This window comes from Zalophus californianus, chromosome 3 (genome assembly GCF_009762305.2).
Source record: "Zalophus californianus isolate mZalCal1 chromosome 3, mZalCal1.pri.v2, whole genome shotgun sequence".
Classification (NCBI taxonomy): Eukaryota; Metazoa; Chordata; class Mammalia; order Carnivora; family Otariidae; genus Zalophus; species Zalophus californianus.
In genome coordinates this window covers 38625982-38644959 of record NC_045597.1, presented here as the reverse complement: position 1 = coordinate 38644959, position 18978 = coordinate 38625982, and the positions used below count along the sequence as shown (strand labels likewise).

General features: G+C 33.6%; 1 pseudogene; it reads right to left on the bottom strand.

The window, feature by feature from the left end:
- Window positions 1-10908: 10908 nt before the first annotated feature.
- On the bottom strand, window positions 10909-18403 carry LOC113920471 (annotated as a pseudogene).
- Between the last annotated feature and the right edge of the window lie 575 nt (window positions 18404-18978).

Genomic DNA, 18978 nt, shown 5'->3' with positions numbered 1-18978 from the left:
CAAAGAAAGCAGAACACTACAAAGGACGTTTTGTTCTTCCTTTTTTCTGTGTCCTGTTGAATTAAATATTAGTTAATCCTTTTCTTTCATTTTTACCATGCTGGAAAACTGTATACTCTATGTGTATACTCATTATTTTTTCTTACATTTTAAACATACTTACTTTATTTTTTTGTGTTTTTCTAACTCATCCATGTTAAAGAGGTTAGCATGTTATAAAATGTCTCTGAATATTCCTCACTGATCTCAGTTTTTGTTTTGCAAAATTGCATTTCTGCTTTGTTTCAAAACAAACAAAAATAGTCATTTATTTTATAAGCTTTCAATATGTAAGCCAACTTATTGACATGTTTTATTTATGTTTTTGCTCATTATTATTTTTTGCTTCACACTTTTTAGTGGGCTTGCATTTTTTCTTGCCTGAGTACATTATTCAGTAAGTTTGCAATAAATGTCTAGAATTATAAACATTATTGGTGAAAATGTTTTGATTGTTTTCTTTCTCAATAATATTAGCTTATCTGGATATGAGGCAATACTGGGGTTTATTTTCTTTCGCTGTGGTGACTTATTGTATCTATTGTTCCGATAGAATGCCCTACTTCAGATTACAGATTTATAATTCTGGTAGTTTTTAGTATTTTCCCATTTTCTTTGAGATTTATTTTATAATCTGTTTTTCCTTAGTTTTTTATCCTTATGTTTGTTTGTCTCATTCAACAGTGGAATATATTTTCATTCTAATGTATTTTTTTGTTAATTACAGAAAATTCTGAAGCATTGTTTATTTGAATTTGAATGTTCTCCCAACTGTTCCATTCTCTTCTACTGGAAATTTCATCATATGTAATTCATAACTACTCAATTTATCTTCTATATTTTTCATTTCGTAATGTCTTGGACAACTATCTCAATTCTAAATTTTGATTCATTAATTCTCTCTTTCCCTGTTCTCAGACTACTATTTATCCTTTCCTCTTATTTTCATTTCAATATCTGCGGTTTTCCATTTCAACAATTTTTTTTCTTTTTCTTATTTTCTGATCTTGTTTTATGGGTACTATGTTCTTCATAGTCACTCTGAGCTTTAAAAATACACTTATTTTAATATCTTCAGAGCATTCTGGTATTTTCAATTCAACATTGTGAAATTTATGTCTGTTGTTTGTTTTTCTCCATGGCTTTGGGTTTCTTTCTGTATGTTGTAATTTTGTTCTGCGGGTCCACATTTCATGTAAGTTTTTCTTTCTTTATATTCATTCTTTCCTTCAAACATTTTTACAGTTGTCTCACACCTCAGCTACTTCCTAGACACCACACTGTAGAGGCAATAGTGCTTTGTAGACACCTTCAAGGAGACTGCATAATAATCTTCAACAGTACAGAGTCGCTAGGCTTCTGGGTATAAAATTAGTTCTGTTTTTTTCCCTTTTCTAAAAGCGAATTGTGAATTATAGACCCAAATCTGAGGACATAGTTGGATTTTCTTTTGCTTCTTTTCACTTGTGCATAAACGTTGCACCAATCCCAATCTTCACCCAGAGTGCATCTACCTCTAGTACTCAGTATATGTGAGGCTTGTTTCATCCTTGTCAAGACTGAAGTTCCGGGCCCCATCATTTTTGAATAGTATCCAAGAATCTGCCTTCAGCTCCCACTCACTAATGGGAATTTTCCTCTGACCCATAAAATCAGTTCTGTAGGATGGAGAAGACTATGGAAACCTTAAATGTCACCTGTTGAAGATGGCAGAGGCTAGGGTCTCTGAATAACTATAGAGAAGACCTGCCACGTGGACCTGTTTATCTGCTCACCATTACATGAGCAAGAGAAGGACTGATCTTGAATTGACCCTTTATATATTTGAGACTTGTTACCACTGGCTAGCCACCTTGATTAATGAATTGTCTGACTTGAGTGTTTAATGTCCTATAGTAACTTACTAAGTGCTGAATTTTCTGCTGCACTATAGTGATAAAAAGAGGATTGTGCTTTTTAAATTTCTTTCTTGTCTGTTTCAAAATGTCCATTGGAGTCCATCAGCATATGAAAATGTAAAAAGCATTATATTTCTTGTATAATGCTATTAAACAATCCTTGGAATTAATTCAAAATTAGATCAGTGTCATTAATGTTTGTTAACTTCATTCTCAAAATGGTATAAGTTTGGCTTTGCACATACAACAATCTGAAAATCATTTTACAGTGTAAAGTTTTTGGAAGACTTCTTGCTATTCTTTTTTTTTTTAAAGATTTTATTTATTTATTTGAGAGAGAGAGAATGAGAGATAGAGAGCAGGAGAGGGAAGAGGGTCAGAGGGAGAAGCAGATTCCCCGCTGAGCGGGGAGCCCGATGCGGCACTCAATCTCGGGTCTCCGGGATCATGACCTGAGCCGAAGGCAGTCACCTAACCGACTGAGCCACCCAGCCGCCCGACTTCTTGCTATTCTTATCATCCACCCAGAGGTCACAAATCCCTATCATTCCTCTCTAAAAATATGCATTTCTAAATTAGATGACATTCCTTTATGTAACAGTTTATTAAAGCCTCAGAAGATTCTTTCTAGTTTTATTCTAGGTGAACTTACATGTTTGTTTTGTTTTTGTTTTATTGTTCATCATATGATCGACATATAGTTTTTGAAGATTTGATCTTAAGAGTAGTGAATTTATAGTAACATGGATACATGACTTTCAGGATGACATCCATGTCACATTTTATATCTGCAGACATTTGTAACTTATAGTCAGTTATTAGTGTTTTAACATACCTTATTTCCTTTTGAAATTAAAAAAAAAAATCTCCTTAGATAAAATCATACAGTTTTATCTGAATCTTTAGAAAGCTCTTGTGCTCAATTAAATAGGGGAATACTTTGTTGAAGATTCCTTAATTTTACTCTTACAATTTCTGTGGTATATGACTATTACTTTGTGCATTTATTTCAGTTTTTTATCACTAGTCTGTTCTGTATTTTTGGTCATAATTAAGTCCAGTGTATAACTGTCCACTATTACTTATAATTTTTGCCTTATAAAGTACAATTTATTTAATTTAGTAATGTCGCAAATCTTGTTTTCACCTTGTTGAAACTGTTACAGAACATGTAGATTTTTGAAAATTCCCCTTTTTTCAAAAACATATTTTACATACATATTTTTAACTGTGGTAGAAAGGCACACATTCTACCAACCTAAGCACACTGTACTGTGGTCACATGTTAATAGTTCTATAATTCTTACTTACCCTTTTCCTTCTTTCCTTTGAAATAACTTTTAGAATGCATTATGTCTATGTATTTCTCTATCAACTATCTATGTATCTATCTAAGTATGTATGTATGTATCTATCTATCTATCTACCTATCTATAATTTTTTACTTCTATGCCCTCATTCCAAATAATGGATGTTATTCTTGGAAGAAAATTCATTTTCTATTATCATATTTCTGTTATGAATTCCATATATTAGAATCATTTGCAAGACTTACCTGGTGGATGGACCCATGAGTTTTGGCATCAGCTCTTACCTAGGTGTGAACGTTAAGTTGCTGAATTCTAATGTGTGTATTTTGTTTATATATACATGTATGTGTACATTAGTAGATACTATTCATATAATTATAGATATGTGAAGTGTGTAGTATGTCAGATGACTCTAATAAATGTTAACAATTTTTATTTTCCATGAAGTCGTTGTAATATTTCTTTTGTTAAAAACCCCATTAAAGAAATATTGACATCTGGAATATAAAAGATTTTACCTTTTGGGGCACCTGGGTGGCTCAGTTGGTTAAGTGACTGCCTTTGGCTCAGGTCATAATCCCAGGGTCCTGGGATGGAGCCCCGCATCGGGCTCCCTGCTCAGCGGGAAGCCTGCTTCTCCCTCTCCCACTCCCCCTGCTTGTGTTCTCTCTCTTGCTGTCTCTCTCTCTCTCTCTGTCAATTAAATAAATAAATAAAATCTTTAAAAAAAGATTTTACCTTTTTTCCTGTTATTTTCATCAAAAAATTTAGTCACAATCTTCATTTTTTAAAATTTATTTATGTATTTATTTATTCATTTTGAGAGACAGAGAGAGGGAGAGAGAAGGGGCAAAGGGAGAATCTTAACCAGGCTTCACATCCAGCACAGAGCCTGATGCGGGGCTGGATCTCACAACCCTGAGATCATGACCTGAGCTGAAATCAAGGGTCATATGCTTAACTGACTAAGCCACTCAGGTGCCCCTCATTTATTTTCAATTCCTGTTCCCCACTCACATGTTTAATTTGATGAGTCCATTTCTCTATGTTTCTTAGAGAAATGTTTCTGTTGATCAGAAACAAAAAAAGTAGCCCAAAATTCCCCTTTTAGATTTTGTTATGTGTACTTCACACCTTACCTAGAGATGTTTATAGCAGCAATGTCCACAATAGCCACACTATGGAAAGAGCCAAGATGTCCATCGACAGATGAATGGATAAAGAAGATGTGATATATATATATATATATATACACACACACACACAATGGAATGTTATGCAGCCATCAAAAGGAATGAAATCTTGCCATTTGCAACCACGTGGATGGAACTGGAGGGTATTATGCCGAGTGAAATAAATCAATCAGAGAAAGACATGTATCATATGATCTCACTGATATGAGGAATTCTTAATCTCAGGAAACAAACTGAGGGTTGCTGGAGTGGTGGGGGGTGGGAGGGATGGAGTGGCTGGGTGATAGACACTGGGGAGGGTATGTGCTATGGTCAGCGCTGTGAATTGTGTAAGACTGTTGAATCACAGACCTGTACCTCTGAAACAAATAATACATTATATGTTAAAAAAAAAAAGAAGATAGCAGGTAGGGAAAAATGAAAGGGGGAAGATCAGAGGGGGAGACGAACCATGAGAGACTATGGACTCTGAGAAACAAACTGAGGGTTCTAGAGGGGAGGGGGGTGGGGGGATGGGTTAGCCTGGTGATGGGTATTAAAGAGGGCAAGTTCTGCATGGAGCACTGGGTGTTATACACAAATAATGAATCATGGAACACTACATCAAAAACTAATGATTAATGTATGGTTATTAACATAATTAAAAAAAGAAATGCAAGGGGATTAAGAATACACTTATTGTGATGAGCACTGAGTACTGTATAGAAATGCTGAATCATTGTATTATACACCTGAAACTAACATAACCTTCTATGTTAATCATATTTCAATTAAAAATAAAGAAATGCAACACTTTTATACCCCAAACTATAAAATATTAATAAAATAAATTAAAGAAGATCTTTAAAAAAATCTTAAAAAAGAGATCACACTTTCAAAGTAATACCTCTTATCTATTTTAATCTAAATACTTTTGTATGCATTTTAACCAATTTCCTCTATTTTGTCTTTAGCACTAAAGGCTAATATCAAAGTGATTTGTATATATAAACTCTTATTATTTACTCCTAAGGTTTCTCTTTTTTGTGCCAAAAAAGAGAAAAGAACATCAAAACAATAAGAACAACTGACAATGCTTTTGAAGTTTGTTTTTTTTGTTTGTTTGTTTTCTTTTAAATCAAGAACTTATACATTTTGGCCACTTTTCCAACATTTGCAAAATTCTTTACAATTCTTTAAAAAATATTTTAAATGTTGTATTATGGAGCTAAGAGCTGAAAAATATACTCATAAATGTTAATCAATTCTAACCATAAATGGTAGATTGTTTTTATAGTTCTTGCATTTTGTACTCCCAATAAATATATTACAGAATATATTTTGTTTGTAACTGCAGAGAAATCACTCACTGAAGTCAAAGCAACAAGTATTTTTGATTGCCTCCTCAGTAAAATGTACAATGCCAAGTTTTATAATCACTTTTTAGTGGGAATATCTTATGAATCATGTATATAAAATAACAATTTAAAATTGTATAATAAAATAGTTTATGTAGTACTTTCAAATATAACATGTCATTTAATTCTTAAAAGCTCTTGTTTAGATAGATATTCAACATTTTTAAAAAATAAAAATAAATTTAAAAACCCATCTTTTATTACAAGTAAGAAAACAGACAGAGAGAACAAGTGATTTTTTTCAATGAAGCACAGCTAATAAGTGGCAGATCTCCCGACAATTTGCAAACTATGATGTTTGATGATTTATCTATTACCAGTGGACTCACATTTTTTTTGTTTCCATACTCATTAGATGTATTGTTTGCTAAAAAGTTGTTAAAATTCTGAAGTTCCTGATACATATCATTATCACTACATTTCTTTGTCTCTATACCACATTTACTTCCACCATTTAACTGAATTTTTTAGTTACTAAAGAATCCTTGTGTTTTTCAGCTTTTGTGGTTGAGTATTGCTGTTCCCTCTTTAAAAACCTTTGCCCATGGTATCTATCCATCATAATATAAAACAAGGAAGCAGCCTTCAGTTTCATATAGTAAGAGATTTTTAAATAAATATAATATAATCAACGAAATATAATCAACGAACTTGGAATATTCTATGCAATACTGAGACAAAACATCTACTAAGGGCATTTTACTAAGAATTTTCCTGTTGGTTAGGAAAAGGTTGGGCCAAAACATTTAAAAAATATTTAAAAAACATTTTTAAAAAAAGGAAAGATTCCTTTTTAGCCTTAAGACAATTACCTTATTCAAATCTGTATTATAGGACTTTTTTTATTCATCTCATTTCCCTTCTAAATTGCATGTCTTTATGGAGGGAGGGGAGAGAATTCACATATCTTTGCATCACTCATGGCATCTAAAGCTATCTTACTAACTTTGATCATTCCATACATTTTTGTCTAATCCCTTATCCATATAGGAATAAAGTGAGTTAAAAACACTATAAAGAGAATGTTTGAAAAAATAATCTAGTGGAAATAGAAAAAGAACAGAACAGGAAAGACTAAGATAACAATAGAATAAAGAATAATAGGGAAAAATAGACACACATGTGTGTAATAAAAACCAAAATAAGGCAAATGTTTAATAAACAAAAGTGAGATAATTATTGGACAGATATCACTCTCTAAAGCATAGTGGCCATACTTACTGGAACATGTCATAGTAAATTAAAGTTGTGAATAGTGCTACTTTGACATTATTGGGAAATCCATATTTATCTGTTTGTAGTGCTTCTTGACATTAAACATTTCATAGATGTTTGGATACCAATACTCTTAGTTTTGCAAGGAATTCTGCAGATTCCTTTTTTTTCTTTAAAATTTACCCATGTTTTTAGGAAAGCAGAGCTGTCTACTAACCTTAACAGTGCATTTATTGTCAGCAATGGCATTTAGAGACTAAATTGTTTTGCATGACAGGAAAATATATGATATTTTGTTTAGTTTTTTCTATTACTTAACTTTAAAAACAATTACTTTTCATAGTGATTTTACTCAATCTTCCCTTTCCAATGCAATGCCAGTATTATATGTAATTTTTAAAAAGTTTTCTTGAGAAGCAATGTCTTCCTTCTACAATGATTGTATCCACAATGTTTCAAAACAGGAATTAATTGTAATTTTCCAAAGAATTTGAGAAGCTTCTAGTACTGTGCTATAATCATACAATATAGATTTTTTTTCTGCTTTACAGCTTGCAAAACATCTTCATATATATACACACACCCATAATTTCTATGAAGAAAATCATTTTCAAAAAAGAAACCATTCAGATCGCTCCATCTTAGATGATGATATAGGGATGATTATTCTAACTTCCTTTGAGAAGCAGTTCTCTAAGAAAAAGGAGTAACTGTTAATACTATTTTGCTTCTTTAGCCCATCCTTGTAGACAACATCTTCACCAATTTCTTTCTATTTGAAATATCAAGAATAGTGTCTCTTATAATAACAGGACATCAACTTGTACATGTACTACAAGGAGTGGCTCCAGGGCACAGAACACTAAACCTATAAATTTGAAAATTGTTATACAACCTGATTGCAAATGTTGACCTCAGAAAATGGAAAACTGAGACACAGGTAATCCACAGCATGCAAAGGCAAATGCTTACTTAAGCTATCACCTGTTGCCTAAGATGAAGTTGTTAGTGAAGGTAAGACTGCACTTAACTGTTTGTTATGGTGGGTGAGGCCTATAGGAATGATGGGATGTGTTGACTACTTCTGACTCTACTGGAGAGTTTACTGAAAAATGGCATCATGAGGTCAGATTGTTAAACGCTCAGATCAAGGTCTGATCAGAGAACAAGTTAGTTTCTGTGATGACACTAAATAAAATCAAAATATAATCTTGCAACAGAAGTAGAGTTCAGAGCCTCACCCAGTGACTTATGTGAAATATTATTTGGTAAGAATTGGAGACCTGCGTATAGGAATTGAAGACTTTTAGGTAGATTTCACTGACTCTAAAAATCTTTCAAAACCTTCAAGCCTTTCTAACTAGTAGAAGCAGTCCCTCCTACCCTTGGCAACATACTAGCTATATTTTGCTTCAAACTTCTGTTATAATCTTATCTTAGGCAGTTGCTTATATATGGTATATTTATTCTCTAATCTCCATACCACAATCCCCTTCCTCTTTATATCCATTACTAGAGGAAATCTACAAATGCCCCTTGGTAACAAATATAAAGAACAATTGGAAGAAGATCGCTTACACAATTAAGGATTTACAATTTTTTGCGAATTTTGTATTATCAGAAACCCAGGCATTATTTATAAGGATGGATCCTAAGGGTACTTGATCAAGTAAGACAAACATAACATTACATCAAGCACAATTTGTCTCTACAAATTTTGTAGAGCGTGTAACAGAGATTCTGATTCAACGGTTAACTCAAGCAACTTATAGTGGCTTTAACATTTTTCTTGGTTGGTTGACTGAAATTTGGTCTCAGCACTGGCCTACATTATGAGATTCATTGCCAGAATTTGCTTAGTCTACTGAAGAAGAAATTCAAACATCTAGGGAGATGCCATCTTGATGTAAATTTATCATGACTGATATGTCCCATGGGAAGACTTAAAGGTCACTATTTCGAAAATATTTGAAATGTCTTGAAGAGTTCCAATATCCTTATATGGCTCTGTGATGTCTACTCTTTGTAGGCCTAGGATGTCAATGGCAATGTTTCCATTGAGCTTCACTCTTTCATTTCAGTGAGTATGATTTGAATTCCGGAGTGGCAGATAATAGTGACTGTGGAAGGCATAAGACCAGAGTGACAATTGCAATATTTTGATCTACAGGGATATATAATGGTGGTGTAATTAACCATAGTGTCCTGGATGGGGAGCCTATTATTGTATTACTTGCGTATATAATCAGCTACATATATAATGTAGCTCTGGTAAATACATACCACTTTTGAGTTACCATTAAAGGAGAGTGAGCTTCACAGCTTTTTATTTATTTATTTTTAAAGATTTAATTTATTTGAGAGAGGGTGAGCGAGAGAGAGAGAAGAGAGAGCATGAGCAGAGGGGAGGGACAGAGCGAAAGGGAGAAGTGGGCTCCCTGCTTGGGGGAGGGGACCCTGGGATCATGACCTGAGCTGAAGGCAGATGCTTAACAAACTGAGCCACTGCATGCCCTACTTCACAGCTTTTTAATTATGGTCCTATAATGGGAAGGTCTTGTAATGATGCTAAAATATAATATTTGATCTTTACAGAATATGGAGATAGCATTGCAAATAGTCTGGAAAATAAATTAACTTTATTCAGAAAAATATAATAACTGATACGACCTTATTACCTCTTTCAGGGAAGATGAGTACTTCTTCATTTGTATATGGATAGTCGCATCCTCTGAGGCATAAGCATGATGCTGTTGATATACTTGTATGGAAGTTTATAATGGATAGAGGGGTTTACATGGATACTGAGTGGCCATAAAGGAAGGACACCAAGCAATCTCTACTGGCTCTCACCACCACATCCATCCATCCATTGTTTATTTCCTGTATTACAAAGTTGAGTGTGTGTGTGAGAGAGAGTGTGGTGTGCATCTAACACTGAAGAATTCAAAGTTGAAAATCAATCATCATAGCTTTAATACAATATTCAAAACAGCATTAACACTTCTGGGGGCCTCTGGAAATGTTTTAATATGAGCAAATACTTAACTTTAAATGTAAAGGATTTTAGGAAGTTTACCAAGTAGTTGAAAGGAAAGAGGACAGAGAAAGATTCACTACAGACAAAAGGAAAAGCAAGATAGAATCTGAACTATCAGGCATAATCTCTGTATTCACTGTTCTTAGGCTTTGCACTATTGCATGACGCATCTGTCAGTGAGTACCCATGCTAAAAAATGGTGTCTATAATTTTTTTCTGCTTCCCTGTTCATTTACTGATGAGCACATAGTTCCTAAATTTCATTTTTAAAAAACTATATTGCATCGACACTCCTGAAATCTTCTTACTGGTGAAAAAAGAACTAATATGACTTTGATACGAAATAATAAAACCTCCTAATAAGTTTTGTCTCCTTTCTGATTTTGCTTTTAGAGTCCATAACTTCTTTTTTTTTTAACTTCAAGTTTTTATTTAAATTCAAGTTAGTTAACATATATGGTAAAATTGGTTTCAGGTGTAGAATTTAGTGATTCATCACTTACATACAACACCCGGTACTCAACTCAAGTGCCCGGCTTAATGCCCAACACCCATTTAGCCCACGCCCCAGCCACCTCCCTCCATCCTCTATTTGTTCTCTATAGTTAAGAGACTCTTATGGTTTGCTTTATAACTTCTATGTGTCAGAAAAATGAAAGTAGTTTTCCTTTTTTTTTTCTTATTAATACATTATTTCTTCCTCCTGTTAAACTGAGCCAACTACTTTCCCCAGGCTCCCTGGGGAGGTTTAGAAAAAAGGAACATACAGGAAAAATAAGACATGGGGGAAAGACACTGGAGGTGGAGAAAGCTCCTTCACATGGTGAAGACAATAAGAAAGGTCACCATCAGGCAAAATAGCCCCATGGCCTCTGAGAGGGCAAAGTTCAGAATGGCTTAGGAGAAGAGCTATTACTTCAGAGAAAGGCTCCTGTTATAACCAATGATTAGGCTCCCAAACACAGTCCCAGTTCCAGGCCCAGAGCCAGGCACCCCTACCATGGCAGCCCCAGCCCCAATGAACTTGGCTGCTATGTCAATGTCCCTTGAAATCACACTGGTTCAGAAGCTGCGTCGAGGAGTAAGTGAGGTCAGGGGACATGGGGCTGCCAAGCTGCTGCCAAAGACAGATGAGCTGCTCTCATCTGTCTTTGGCAATTTTAGTATCACTACAGTGATTGGCTCAACAGCTGAGAGGTGCTCCTGACCAGGAAGGGGTGGAGAAGAACTTTGCAAAGGTGTATATTTTCAGGGGATGAGGAGCTGTGGCAGGAGAGCTGCTCCTAGTGCAGAGAGGACAGCCAAAGTACTTTTTCTGATACACATTAATCTGATAATAAGGAGCAGCTCCCTGCTATCACAGAGCAGGCACTCTAAATAGTACCTTTACAGCCTTGGAAGCTTTCGATATTATCAGGTCATTAGGCATTCAGGGAACTCTTGCTGTACATGACAGGTTTAGAAATATTCAATTTTTTGAAGTTACCTAAATATGTAGAGACCTTTCTGACTTTGTAATTGTATGGTCATGCATTCTGATTTTTTCCACAACATGAAATGCTTCCTGTGGTGTTTGTTCTAAACTATCAGCGATGATGACCACAGTGGACTGACAGTTAATTTTACTGACCATTTTTAAAGTCCCCATGAATGGAAAGAACTTTACATAGACTATTTAGAAATTATTTAGCAAAAGCCTTCTCAAATAAATAATTTGAAATTGTGCATTATTACGCTCAGGTTTTAAAACCTAGAAACAAAATGCTGCATTTGATTCACTAATATACATACGGTAATGGTGGTGGTAAGGTAGTGTGGAGCAGCCTGACTTCTCTTTTATATTTCTATAAAAACAGAAGAATCGGGTAAATTGTAACAAAAGATTTGAAATTTAGCAAGTGATATGTATTACTTCTGGTTTGCACTTGATCTTAGCCAAAAGGCCAAAAAACGAATATTATTACTTCCGCTTTGCATTCATCATCTTGTGCAAACATGAATAAAAAGACCTATGTGTAATAGAAAAGTATCTTCAGTTCAATTGCCAAATGCTTGTCAAATACAAAGGAACAGAGGAACTTTTTCTAAGATCTAGCTGAGGGTGTCCAAATGCAATTCCACTGAAGACTGCTTTAGTCATCATTTTCTCAAGCCAGGTTCAAAAGGACGAAGCCAGTTTTTTTAAACAAAATTTTAATTATTGCATATGCCCTTTCAAGTCAACGAAAAACAACCACCCTTCCACTCACTCATCAAGTAATTGTGTTCAATGTCTATAGAGGACACTAAGCTCCAATAGTTCTAGCTGATATGCAGACAAGTTGTGCTTGTGTTGAATAATGTTCTTATTTTGGATGTGTCAAGGCCAAAATAACAAGCTTAATTTAAACATATAGCAAGGCATCAGTTTGTTTTCATTTTAAAGTAGAGTTAACAAATTGAAGAACTTTTCTATAATAAAAGTGTTAAAACAAATTGACAGTCAATATTCTTAAACTTTAATTTGATTAGTCCTTAGCAATGCACTATTGCATTATATATGATCTTCCGTCATTCAATGAAGCAATGAGTAGAATGTTTCCATAAGTAAATTTTTAGATTCATATACAACTTTGCAACATTTGCACAGTACTATTTAGAGATTATATGTTCAACATGCTCTATATTATTGTAATTGTCATGACTAGAAGAAGGATGATATGAACGTTCCCAGGCTTATATAACTGTAACTTTAAAAGGTAAAAATAAATTGTATCACAAATAATCAGAAAATCTTTAATTTTAAAAATAATTAACTTATGTTCTTAATCATACTATAGATTGGTAAGTAATTTTATTTAACAATAGCAAGAAAAATAATCTTCAAGAGTAAATAAGGAATCTGTTACTTAAGTATAAGAGTTAAATTATATTTAATTCTTAAATATAACCAGTTCATGAATCTAGTCATACTATAGCTTGTTAATTAATATTGATTTATGATAGGGAGGAAATAAAAATATAAGTAATCTTAAGATGTAAAGTGACATGTTTATCATAACTATATTCATAAAAACAATAATATGATGCCTGTGACCTAATTGGGTACTATTGGGATATTATATTATTAATGATATATGCCATTTTCTATATTTGATAATATATTACCCAATTTAATAAAATACTGTCTATTCAGAAAAACTAAGTATTGTTGCACAAAAGCCTAAGGCACTTGTATCAATATGAATATTTTCAACTTCAGAGCAATGATTTTGACAGATTAGAGGAGTAAATTCATATAATAGAGTGTCATGATCCAAATAAAATCTAATCACTTAAGGTAAAATTATACCCTATCTATGGAAGGAAGACTAGAATCTTAAAGCACTATTCTTTTTCTTATAAAAGTTAATTTACTTTCAGGGTGATTTTTGTATTTATATTTTTCAGTATATTACTGAACTAAGGAAAACAAAACTGATGTGTGGGTGATTAGTAACAGTTATACTACATTTGCCTTCAAATTATGGATCTTTGAAAAAATAGACCAGAGTGTAATAAATTGATTTTCATGTCTTTTTGGCATCCTTTATTTAATAATTTATGTTTTTTATTGATAGGTGACTTTGTTACTTAAATTCTTTAGTTTTAGATCAATAGGCATGTTAAAAAGAAGAAGAAAATAAACGAGTGCTTGAATTAAGCATCAGCATTGTCTCTATTATCCCTTGCTTTTGTCATGCCACATGAGTTCCGAGTTCAGCAAAGTAATACAATGATATATTCTGGACTTACTAAAATATAGACATAAGTAAAGTAGCTTAGATTAGAGATATTTCCAGATTGGCTATTAAGATATTCAAAGGAAACAAAATCATCTTACAATAAATCTAGATAGATAGATGATAGTTAGATATGGATAGAGATAGATATATCTGAACTGACCATTCACAGTAGCTCAAGTACTTATAATATATTCTGTTATATACATATTTATATTTAATAAAGGGAATATTTTAGGTTGAGAGGAGAGATAAGACTAAATCAAAATAAAAGCAAAGATTTAAAAGTGTTAATCCATTGGTAGTCTATTCTTGAAATGTGAAAAAGGTGGAATGTGAGGGCCACATCAAGGTATTCTGCCTAGTTTTATCATGGGTAGAATTAAGCTGCATTAACACTGCATATGGGACATAGAAATAAAAGTTGACTTGTATGCACAGACTATTTTTTCCATTAGTCAAACCAAGTAATTCTTTGCTTCTTTGTTTTTGGGAGGTTGGTCACCTTGGTAAGAGTGAATAATTACTTACTTTGGCCAATTATTAGATGACTGCATAGCTAACTATAGGATCTCCATAAACTTTAGGCATGTCTGATCCTTTGTTTTCAAGCCTATAAGTATGGCCCACTCTGCTTATATATACTCCTAAATATCAATTGCATAGTGGTAAGGAAGCACAGGAAATTCTCATACAGTGCTTTTGCTGGGTCAGGTGGTGATAGTTTAAGATGAACACCTTCGAACACTTTCATTCCCACCTCATATTGTATGTTCAATTCATAAATGCTTGGCCTTGTATGCTTTCCATGTTGTCAGCATTCTGTGAGACAAATTGATATCTTGCTTAGAAAAGATCAAATTGAGTGCCATCTGTTACAATGAAGGGAGACTTCCAGACTAACTTTTATTGAGTGTGAGTTGGAATTTTCTTTGTAGTAGAAAAATTGAAAAGCATTTCTAGTAGGCCCAAGGGGTGTAGTGTTTTCTCTCTAAAATTATTTTTCTCAATTTTTATGGGTTCTGCCCTCAAAAATTATTGCAAATGACATGTATAAGAATTTATTTTCAAATTAAATTGGCAGCAAATGATTGCCAATTAAAGTAGAAGAAATGCTATCTAGTAGACATTCCCAGAAATCAAAGAACTAATATTTTAATCATTCAAATAATGTGTAGGACATCTAGGGTGAAGCTCTATGGAAAATTGTTAATAGCACTTTATCAACTTAAAAAAAATGTCCTTGCTTATCTCATTGATATTCATGCTTATATTTGGTACTTGGTTGCGGGACGAATTCTATAACAGATTACCATCTTATAAAACACAATTTTTTAAATAAGCAAATGTAATAAATGTAATAAAATATGTAATAAAATGTATACTACCAATCCTGATCTAATAAAGACTATATTTCAGTCAAATTTTGTTCAAACTTGGTAAAGCATTTTATTTTTTTTTAAAGCTTTTATTTATTTATTTAACTGACAGAGAGAGAGAGAGAGAGAGAGAGAGAGACAGTGAGAGAGGTAACACAAGCAGGGGGAGTGGGGGAGGGAGAAGCAGGCTTCCCGTGGAGCAGGGAGCCCGATGCAGGGCTTGATCCCAGGACTCTGGGATCATGACCTGAACCTGATCATGACTTGATCCCAGGACTCTGGGATCATGACCTGACCTGGGATCATGACCTGAGCCAAAGGCAGTTGCTTAACCAACTGAGCCACTCAGGTGCCCCGGTAAAGCATTTTACATCAATATTTTTCATAACACCCTTTTCTGCTATACATAGGGAATCCTACATGTAACTTTACTTGTTTAAAAGAAGAAAAGTGTCCTTAATCAATTTCTTTAGTAAGCATATTTGAACTACTTTCAAATAAATAAACAAACAAGAACAGAATTCTTCAAGTTATATCCTAGATTCTGCTTCTTTGAGACTTACTCTGTAGGATCTTGGATTAGTTAGTAGTTTTTGGCTAGGTGTGATTTATGCAGTTTGTTATGATTCAGTGTTCCCAGGACCCATTCTATATGAACCACACAAAATTAAATAAACACAATTTAAAATAAAAGAAAAACATATTTGATGAGATCATAGGGCATCTTTCATAACTTAACCATATTTAATGTGACCCAAAGCAATATACTTCATTCAGATATACTTACAAATTATGTAATTGTCTGACCTAACATCTTCTTTGTAAGACCTTTATCCATTTTCTTTTGCTAACAGTTACTTCTTTTTTGGCATATCCTTCATATGTGTTAATGATTTTTGTTTTTAAATTGAATATGTGAGAAAGAAGAAAATTTTTTTAAGATTGAAGAAAATTTATATGTTTGATGTTAAGGAGGTGGGAGAAAAAATGGGGAAAATGATTTTTGTTTATAGGCAGATTAATTTTGTGACAAATTTTTTCACGGGAGAAATCAGAACAAGTATAGGGTGAAAAATACAAATGATTTAATTAAAACAGATTTGTGAACTTTTAGTAGCTAAATTGAGAATTATATTCTAAATATGATAGGCAATGTTAAAAAAGAGAGAGAGAGAGAGAGAGAGAGAGAGAGAGAGACAACAAGCTCAAAATGGAGTCACTTGTGCTAAGCCCACATCACCAAACTGAGACTTATTACCTAACCAAATTTCAGTGTCAGCCTCTATCAAAAATGTAATCTTAACTAGTCAGTCTAGAATTTCCTGGTCAGCACTAGTGAGGTAATGTGCCTGATAAGACACTTGCCATCTCCCAAAGAAAAGTAACTCTGCCTGAAACAATTTACTCTCTTAATAACTTTTGTCCCACTTCCTTCTGCCTATAAAAGCCTTTCATTTTGTACAGCTCTTTGGAGCTCCTTTCCATCTGCTAGATGGGATGCTGCCTGACTCATGAATCACTGAATAAAGCCAATAAGATCTTTAAAATTTACTCAGTTGAATTTTGTTTTTTAACAAGGATTTCCCCCCAAACCCCCAGGATAGCATTGTACTTCAAGAAGGAATAAAGAACAATTCCAGGAGGTCCAGGAAAACTGAAGGGAATTGAAGGAAGTAATATGGCAGCTACTGAAGTTTTGAGGCATTCTAGATGTGGGACCAGGGTTCCCAAAGAAAAAACATATCAAAGAGAAACATTCCTGCTGGCCTAGTGCTGCAAATCCCAGACGTACATTCATGTGGGAGAAGGCAGGCCCCACATTATTAACAAGCTTAAAAACAGATTGAAATTGATCTCCTTTAGGTTATCTGACTTCTTTTATATTCTGTTCTCTCCCTTGTGTTTAGTTTCACTGGGTTTTAATCAGATTCCTTAAAAATTTTCTGAACGCAGGTTAGGATTTAGCATGAAAACAACAGAAGAAGAGAGAAAGCAAGTTTTCTGAGTAGGGTATTTCAAATAACTCATCACACTTAAGGTGATGAGGACTCTTGAAGGGCAGAGAGAAGTGGAGGAAACTCATGCATTTGACACAAGGAAAGCTGAGTAGCCAGAAGAGTTAGTCAGAGGGAAGGCGCTGGGGATAAAAGGTTGGCAACAATTCCCTTAGGAACTGCACTTTGAAATCCAAGGTTTAACACAAGCTTCTTTCATTAGTCTAAGTGTTTCTGCACAAATAACTTGTCATTACAATTCAGTTTAATCTTAGAAATTGGAGGGGCAAAAGACCTGTTAGGTCATAGTGCTTGTCACTCCAGTGCAAAATAGAAACAATGGCTCTCAGGTATAAGATTTCATAAATTAACACAGAAATAGAAAATATAGAACTATTTTTTTTCTATAAAGTGATTTAAGAAGTACAGTTTTCTTTAGATTTTTTTCTTTTTTAACTGAGATCTTTGGGCATAGGGCTTTTCAATAAGGGCTGAGGCTGAGGGTTTTATCACAAGATAGTAGGAATGGTAAATGGCATCATGGTGTAAGGACCCATGGATAAGAGACTGACCTATTTACTCTGTAACTTTGATAATGGTGCTTAATCGTTCCCTGCCAGAGCTGCAATTAAAAATAGCAGTAGGATGCTAGTTCAGATCATTGCTGTGGAGAGTATTAAATTATAAACTACATTTTAAACTACTCTTTAAGTGTATTCTGTTCAGATAAATCTGGATAGTGTAATTTATTTCCTTTCATATACAGTGGAAAACAATTGGTGTAACTGATAAGAAATCATAACTGATTGATAGGTATATTCAGATATGCTGATCCAAAATGCTCTGATATTATGGTAACTTTTGTTTGTTGTTTTACATTCAGAGGAAAATAAAAAGCAAAAGAGTTAAATCACAAAAAACAAACCACTCAGCTCCCAAACTGCATAAATATTATAGAAGAATAAGATGTGAATTATCCGAAAATTGTTTCTATGCTTTGGACTGTAAAGCAATATGGCATTCATAAATAATTTTACCCTCAGTATTGTTCTATCTTTGAAAATTTAAGTTGCAGAATCTCTTTTCATCTCTAATTTCAGATCCCATTTATTTCACTTACCTCTTCATTTAGCTGACAGTAATAATATGCCTGTAAAATATCACTTTTTTTGATCATGTATATTTGACAGACACATTTTTGTTTCTTTTCCCTGTTTCTCTAGGCTAGCACTCTGTCTAGATGATGTACCCCTGCTGATGATGTCAGTCATCAGACACTATAGCAAATGATGGGAGATCAAAGGAAACAGGAGATGGCTTAAGTGATCAATCAATTTAATATGTAGGTTTTTGAGGCATGGAAACATTCCAACCAACTGTAGCATTGCTGACCAGATTTAGATATATGTATTGCATGTGTATAAGCTTAACTGAGAAATATGATTTGATGATTTATATATTATTTTTTTTCTTTTTATGGCAGTTTAATTCAACTACTATCCTACTGAGATTTCTGAAGCTTTTCATTTGGGAGATGTAGTGATGGCCCCGTAATTTACTTTTTATGGTCTATTGAAGAGAATAAGACAGCCTTGAGTTTTTATTTGTTAATCAACAAAATGTATGATAATACTTTTTTTTAAATAAAAGTGCATGCAAATCTCAAAAGTGTCAACACTCAATTTTCTCAGCAACTGAATAATATTAATCTAAGAAGCAAGATTACAGAGAAGGCTATACAAGAGAACTACT